This window comes from Equus quagga, chromosome 10, assembly GCF_021613505.1.
Source record: "Equus quagga isolate Etosha38 chromosome 10, UCLA_HA_Equagga_1.0, whole genome shotgun sequence".
NCBI lineage: Eukaryota > Metazoa > Chordata > Mammalia > Perissodactyla > Equidae > Equus > Equus quagga.
Genome location: NC_060276.1, coordinates 62,494,908 through 62,503,935, shown reverse-complemented (window position 1 = coordinate 62,503,935; position 9,028 = coordinate 62,494,908).

Below are 9,028 nucleotides of genomic sequence, written 5' to 3'. Positions count from 1 at the left end.
TCCTCTATTTAGTATGTGGGTTACTGCCATAGCCTGACCACTGACAAGTGGTGTAGGTCCATGCCTCGGAACTGAACCTGAGCCACCTAAGTGGAGCACGCTCAACTTAACCACTAGGCCATGGAGCTGGCCTCAATGGTATTGTGTTTTTAATTTCAAATTCCAACGTTTCATGGTTGGTATTTAGGAAAATGATTAACTTCCATTTACTAACTTCATATCCTCCAACCTTGATATAATCATTTATTAGCTCCAGTAGTTACTTTTTGTTGATTCTTTTGGATTTTTTAACAAAATATTCTCAATTCCTCCTTCTCATCCCTTATCTCATTGTTGTCATTTATTTCATTTGTGCATACTTTATACTCATCAAATATATTGTTGCTATTGTTTTGAACAGACTGTTATCTGTTAGATTAATTAAGAATAAGAAAAATAAAATTTTTTATTTTTTACTGTCACTTATTCCTTCTCTAATGCTTTTTCTTTATTTACATAGATCATAGTTTCTGGCCTATATCTTTCTCCTTCTTTCTGAAGAACTCCCTTTAACACTTCAAGGGAGGTGAACTGGTCACAAGCTTCTTCAGTTTTTGTTTGTCTAAAAGAGTCTTTATTTATGCTTCACTTCTGAAGTGTAATTTCACAGGTTACAGGATTTTAGGTTGATGGGGTTTTTCCTGTCAACACTTTGAATATTTTAATTTGCTCTTTTCTTGTTGCATAGTTTCTGGAGAGAAATCAGATGTAATTCTAACATTTGTACCTCTATAGCAAGGTATTTTTTCATACGGCTTCCTCCAAGATTTTTTTTTTTAATCTTTGAACTTCTGCAGTTTGAATTGTATGGCTAGGTATAGGAATTTTTGGCTTTTATCCTGCCTGTTGTTCTCTGAGCTTTCTGGGTCTGTGATTTGGTGTCCAACATTGATATGGGGGAAATTCTCCTCCATTACTGTTTCAAATATTACTTCTGTATTTTTTGCTTTCTTTTCCTTTTTGGATTCCCATTACATGTAAGTTACAACACATGATCAAAATCCCAGAAGTTCTTAGATATTCCAACTGTGTGTCCCAGAGTTTTTAGATATTCAGGTCTGTTTTTAAGTATTTTTTATTTGTTTTACTGCTTTGGACGTTTCTATTGACAGATTCTCAAGCACAAAGATGCTTTCTTCAGCCATGGCCAGTCTACTAATGAATCCATCAAAATCATTATTCATTTCTGTTACAGTGTTTTTTATTCCTAGTATTTCTTTTTGATTCTTTCCTAGAATTTCTTTGCTTACATTACTCATCTGTTTATGCTTGTTGTCTGCTTTTTCCATTATAGCCCTTAGCATATTAATCATAGTTGTTTTAGATTCAGTCTAATAATTCCAACATTTTTGACATATGTGATGTCAGATGTTTTGATGATTACTTTATCTCTTCAAATTGTATTTTACCTTTTAATTTTTTTTGTTGAAAGCCAGACATGATGTACTCATGAAAGGAACTCCAGTAAATAGGCCTTCAATAATGGGATGTTAGGGTGTAGGGGGAGGAGAAGCATTCTATGGTCATATGATTTGGTCTCACAGTGAGCCTGTGCTTCTGGGCTGTAAATTTCACAAAAGTCTCTCAGTTTTGTCCTTGCCTTCGATGGGACAAGAGGGAAATGCAGTTGTGTATTTCTCTTCCCCTCTATGGAAGGCTAGAGGCAGGCAGGATTTGGATATTTCTTTTCCCTCAGGTTCATTGGGCTCCGATAAAAACCCCAATATGGTTAGGCCTTCGTAAAATAGTTTCTTTTGATGTCAGGCCTTGTTATGAAAAATAGAATGCTCTGCCATATCTAAAAATGGTTACTTTTTCCATCTCCCTACTGGAAACATAAGGGGATTTTTCTCCAAAATGCACTGTGAGGACCTGGTAGAGCTCTAGAAGGTAAAACTCACAAAAAAGCAGGTGCCCACTTGGAGTTTTTGACTCTTGCACTGCACATGCATCCCAGGTGTCTCTTCATCTTCTTATAAGTACACTAGTTCTATTGGATCAGGGTCCCACCCTTATGACTTCATTTAGCCTTACTCAATTTTTTAAAAACCCTATCTCCAAATACAGTTACATTTGGGGTTAAGGTTTATACATATGAATTTAGAGAGGAAACATAATTCAGTCCATAATAATGTTTATTATACTTCTTTTCTCATTTTTCCAAATATTGAAGTTATAATATAAATATATTCAGTTTCTTTACTTTTAAGTAAGAATCTTGCCGTTCCTGTACAGATTGTAGAAAAAGAGTCATTAATTCTTCTTACCAGCTTTCTATAGATTGAAATTTTTCAAAAGTACTGACAAAAATTCTTAGCTTAAAATTCAATGAATTTCTCCCTTAGAGAATCTCTCAGTTGCAGTAAACAAACACTTTATACATAGCAAAATGAAAATTACTTGATGGTTTTAAATTTACTCTATAAAGACTAAAGACAATTAGTTGATTTATATTCACAGTCAAAAGCAGCTAGGGAATCCAGTGAGTTGACTCTCCTGTGGTCGGAGCTATCATTTCAAAATTTTATGTGCATCTTTTATAGTTTATAATAGACAGAAGTTCAGTTGTTATTTGCTATAGGCATCTCCATAGCCACCCAGGAGGGAAAGGTTCACTATTCCTCACCCCTCCATTTTTACTTTTTCTGAACAAAGTTTTTTGACATATTTCACTGACAGGGTTGTTCTTATAGTTCCTACCACTGCCACCCAAGTTCAGTGGATCACTGGGAGGACTCACAGGTGCCAACATATAGTCATACTCACAGATATGATTTATTACAGCAAAAAGGCAAAAAGCAAGAGTTGATTCTTTTGTATGGTGTTAAGATGTGTGCAATTTCATTCTTTTGTATGTGGATATCCAATTTTATCCTACATCATTTGTCGAAAAGACCATCCTTTCCCCATTGTGCATTCCTGGCATCCTTGTCCAAGATCAGTTGACTGTATATCTGTGTGTTTATTTCTGAGCCCTCTATTCTGTTCCACCGATCTATGTGTCTGATTTCATGTCTGTACCATACTCTTCTGATTATACTAGCTTTGTAATATATTTTGAAATGAGCAAGTGTGATACTTCCAACTTCGTTATTCTTGCTCAAAATTGCTTGGGCTATCCAGGGTCTTTAAGGATTTCATATGAATTTTAGAAATCTCTTTTCTATTTCTGTAAAAACTCCCATTGGAATTTTGATAGAGATTTCATCGAATCTGTAGATCCCAGTGGGTACTATGGACATTTTAACAATATTAATTCTTCCAATCCATAAACACGGGATTTCTTTCCACTTTTTTGTGTCTTACTTAACTTCTTTTATCAAAGTTTTGTAGTTTTCAGTGTACAAGTGCCACGTATCCTTAGTTAAGATAATTCTTAGGTTTATTATGTGTTCGATGCTATCTTAGTCTGTTAGGGCTGCTATTACAGAATACCACAGGCTGGGTAGCTTATAAAGAGCAGAGATTATTTCCCACAGTTCTGGAGGCTGGAAGTCGGAGATTGGGGTTCCAGGATGGTCAAGCGAGGGCCAACATCTGGATTGCAGACGTCTTGTTGCATCGTCACGTGGCAAAATGTGCCAGAGATCTCTCTGGAGCTTCTTTTATAAGGCACTAATCCCATTCATGACAGTTCTACTCTCATAACTTAAGCATCTCCTAAGTTTTCGTATGTTGTGTTCTCATTTTAATTTGTCTTAATATATTTTCTAATTTACCTTTTAATTCTTCTCTGACCTATTGTTTGTTCAGCAGGGTGGTATTTAATTTCCACTTACTTATAAATTTTCCAGCTTTCCTTCTGTTTTAATTTCTAGTTTCATTACACTGTGGTCAGAAAGGATACTTGGTATGACATAAATCTTCTTAAATTTGTTAAGACTTCTTTTGTGACCTCAAAAGTTATCTATCCTGCAGAATATTCAGTATGTACTTGAAAGGAATGTATACTTTCCTGCTGTTGGGCCGAATGTTCTGGATACTATTGTTAGATCCGTTTGTCCATAGTGTTAAGTTCACTGTTTCTTTGTTGATTTTCTGTTTTTTCTGTCCATTGTTGAAAGTAGGGCATTGAAATCTCCTACTATTATTGTTTGCTCTCTATTTCTCCTTTGATATCTGCCAATATTTACTTTATATATTTAGGTTCTCTGATATTGAGTTAGTTTATGTTTATAATTGTCATATCTTCCTGATGAATTTATCTTTTTATCATTTTATAATATCTTCCTTTGTCTCTCATACCAGTTTTTGACTTAAATACTATTATGTTGGATATAAATATAGCCACTCCTTCTATCTTTTTACCATTTGTATGGAATATCTTTTTTTCATCCCTTCATGTTCACTTTATGTGTGTACTTACATCTAAAGAGAGTATCTTGGAGACAGAAAGTAGTTGAATCTCGTTTTTTGGTTTTGTTTTTTTTGCTGGGAAAGATTTGCCCCAAACTAACATCTATTGCCGATCTTCCTCTTTTTTTTATTTTTTCCTCCTCAAAGCCCCAGTACATAGCTGCATATTCTATTTGTAAGTTCTTCAATGTGAGCTAGTGCCACATTATGGCTACTGACAAACAAGTGGTGTGGTTCCACAACTGGGAACCAAACGACGGCCGCTGAAGCAGAGAACACCAAAGTTTAACCAGTAGGCCATCAGGGCTGGCTCAAATCTTGTTTTTTTAAATCAATTCAGCCACTCTATATCTTTTGACTAGGAAATATTATCCAATTCCATTTAAGGTAATTATTGAAAGGATTTTCTCTTGCCGTTTTGTTAAATGTTTTCTGTATGTCTATACTTTGTCTCTCTTTTCCTCTTTTGTTGTCTTTTTTTGGGTTTTGTTGATATATTGTGTTGATATGCTTTGATATCTTTCTCATATTCTTTTATGTAGCTTCTTGGGCTTTTTTTATGGTTCAATTGGGGCTTGCACAAAATATCTTATGGTAATAACAATCTATTTTAATCTGATGAAAACTTTAACTTCAATTTCATGCAAAACCTCTACACTTTTACTCCCCCCATCACTTACACACAATATATTTTTCATGTCACAATATAAATTTATTTATATTATGTAGCTATTGACATATTTTTAGTTATAGTTATTTTTAATACTTTTGTCTTTTAACATTTATACTAGAATTTAAATGGTTTATCTACCACCATTACAGTAATATGGTATTCTCTATTTGTCTATATTTTACCTTTACCAGTGAATTTTATGCTTTAATATTATTTATAGTGCTGTTTATCATGCTTTTATTTCAACTTGAAGAACTTCCTCTAGCATTTTATATAAATCAGGTCTAGCGGTGAAGAACTCCTTCAGCTTTTGTGTTTCTGGAGAAGTCTTTAGCTCTCTTTCCTATAATGAGGGAGAGTTTTGCCAGGTATAGTGTCTTGCTTAGCAGTTATTTTCTTTTAGCACTTTGAATATATCATCCCACTCTCTTCTGGCCTGCAAGATTTCTCCTGAAAAATCTTCTCATGGTCTTATGTGGTTTCTTTTGTACATAGCAAGCTGCTCTTCTCTTGTTTTCAAATTTTTCTTTGTCTTTTGGCAATTTGATAATAATATGTCTCCACGTGGATTTCTCCAAAGAAATTATATTTGGTATCTTTTGGGATTCTTGGATTTAGATATCCTTTTCCCTCCCCAGATTGGAAAATTTTTTAGGTATTATTTCTTTTAATAAACTTTCTGGTCCACTCTCTCTCTTCTCCGTCTGAGACTTCTAAATGTATATATTGGTTTGTTTGATGGTGTGCCATAATCCCTTCAACCTTTCTTAATTTTTATTCTTTTTTCTTTTTTCTCCCCTTACTGATTTCCAATAACTTATCTGTGTGATCACTTATTTTTTTCTGCCTACTCTAATCTACCATTGAACACTTTTAGTGAATTTTTCAGTTCAGTTTTTATATATTTCAGTTCCAAAATTTCTGCTTTGTTCTTTTATAGATTTTTGTTTTATCTCTGTCAGAGTTCTCAATTTGTTCATGTATTGTTGTCCTGAACTCATTAAGCATTTTTTTGACAGTTATTTTGAATCATCCATCATGTTATACTGAGATCTACATTTCATTAGAGTCAGTCTCTGGAGTTTAACCTTGTTTCATTTTTTGGATCATGTTTTCCTATTTCTTCATTTTCCTTGAATCTTTGTGTTGATATCAAGACATTAGGAAAAAAAACGACCACCTTTCCCCGTCTTCATGGATTGGGCTCATACAGAAGAAAATCTTCACAAATCAACCTGTCCACAGCTTCTGTGGGCCTGCTAAACCTTCATTCTAGTTCAAACTGCCCTCTTTGTTCTAAGTGCCTTCCGGCCATCTAAAGTATGTAGGGTCTCATCAGCACTCCAAGACAATTGAGACAGAGACTAGATCTCTGGGAAACATGAAAAATGTTGAAACACTTCATGTGAGTTTCAATTCTTCCTCCTCTGGGAGATTCTGGGAGCTAGTGTTTATTGCCTGCTTGCTCTGCATTGAGGTGGAGGGAGGATCTATGGCAAATGCCTGAATGCTAGTTCAACCCACTGTTTTTGTTCTTTGCAGTCCTCAGGGACCTAGAATATTCTGTGCCCCATCAGTGCTCCAAGACAGGCAAGATTGAAGCAAGTCTCCAAAGCATCACCAGGGATCTGTGGTCCAAATCTTTCTCTTCTCAGTGAGAAGCTGGGAACTGGGTTTTCCTCTCGATCATATAGCACTGTACTAGGGTGAGGATTATGGGGAGAGAATATATCCAATTTTACTACCAGTTATGATGTGGTTGGTTTTGCACTTACTCATGGTTAAAGAGCCTCTCAACTAGTTTCTGGATTTCTAATAAAATGACTTGATCTACATATTGCTGTTGAATAGATGTATCTGTGGGGAAAAGGAGAGTCCAGAATTTCCTATTTGCCATTTTACCAAATTCAATCTAAAAGTATTTTTTTAATTTTCCTTGTTATTTCTTCATTGACCTATTTGCTATTTTAGAGTACATTGTTTAATTTCAGAAAACATTTAAGTATTTGAAAATTTCTTTTGAGTGTTAACTCCTACTTTTATTCCACTGTGTTGAGAGAACATACTTTGCATTATATAAATCTCTTTAAATTCATTGAGGTATTTTTTTACATTCTAGCATGTGGTCCATCCTGTAGAATGTTTCACGTGCATTTGAGAAGAATATGCATCCTTGTGCTAGTGCATGGAGTATTCTGTAGATATATTTCAGGTCTAGTTTGTTCATAGTGTTGTACATGTTTTCTATATAATTGCTTATTTTCTGTCTTGTTGTTCCATCCATTAATGAAAGTTGAGTATTAAATTATCTAACTATTAATGTTGAATTACCTATTTCTCCCTTCATTTCTGCCAGTTTTTGCATTGTGTGCTTTGGGGCTCTGTTGTTAAGTTCATGTATATATAATTGTTATGTATACCTGATAGATTGAATATTTTATCATTATAAATTATCCCTGCTTATTTTTATTAATATATTTGACTTAAGGTCTGTTTTGTATAACATTAGCATAGCCACTACAGTTTTCTTATGCTTACCATTTGCGTAGTATATCATTTGACGTCATTTTACTTTCATCATATTTATATATTTTAATCAAATTTGTCTCCTGTAGCCAACACAGGACATGGCTCTTGTTTTTTTTTTCCAATCTGACAATCTCTGTTTTTCATTGGATTGTCTAATTCATGCACATTTAGTATTATTGTTGCTATGATTGAGTTTTACATCTTCTGCTTTGTTTTTTTGTGTGTCTATGTCATTTTTTTTTGTGCTGAGGAAGACTAGCCCTTGGCTAACATCTTTTGCCAACCTTCCTCTTTTATTGCTTGAGGAAGATTAGCCCTGAGCTAACATCTGTGCCAGTCTTACTCCACTTTATATGAGAGTTGCTACCACAGCATGGCTGATGGTATAGGTCTATGCCTGGGATCCAAACCTACAAACCTGGGCTGCCAAACTTAACCACTATGCCATGGGGCTGGCCCTTATGTCTATGTCATTTTTGCTTCTCTATTATTATTTAATATTTTCTTTTGTATTAAGTGGATATTTTTAGCACAACATTTTAATTCTTTCAATGATATTTTATTATATTTTTTGAGTTATGTCCTTAATGATTACTGTAGGACCTGCAAAAGACACATTTTCTGAGATCTTCAGATTTATACTGACTAAATTACAGTGAAATATGGAATCATGTTTCATTCTCTTCCCTCTATTTTAGTTCTATTATTGTTATACATATTACTTACATATACATCTTACAAAATTAACAATATATTGCTATCATGTTGCTTTATGTGATCTTATATTTTTAATGAAGTTGAGAGAAAAAAGGAGACAGGTAATGTTTGCAAAGTATGTTATATTAACCTTCTTATTTACCCTTTCTGATCTTCTTCACTTCTTCTTATATAATTCAGTTACCATTTTGTGACATTTATTTACTCCAATATAGCTCTGTCACCATCTGCCTTCTTTGTGCTGTTCTTGTCAAGTACATTACATTTTTATAAGTTACAGGCCCAACAACATAATTATATTTTTGTTTTAGGCAATTGCTTTTTAAATTAGTCAAGAGAAGAAAGAAGAAATATGCATTTATATTGTATTTTCTCATTTACACATGGATCCAAATTACTGTATGTGGTCACTTTCTTTCAGTCTGAAAAACTTTCTTGTTTTTTTGTAAAGCAGATGTATTAGCAACAAATTAACTCCTTTTGGTTGTCTATGATTGTCTTTAAAGCATTTTTACTTTGAAAGATCCTTTTACAAGGTATAACATTTTTTGATGGAATTATTTTCCTTTCAACACTTTATGTATGTTGTCCACTGTCTTCTGGCTTCCATTGTTTCTAATGAGGTATCAGTTGTTATTATTGGGGTTCCTTTGTATTTATGAATTGATTTCTCTTGCTGAATTCAACATTTTCCCTTTGGCTTTAGCTTTCAAC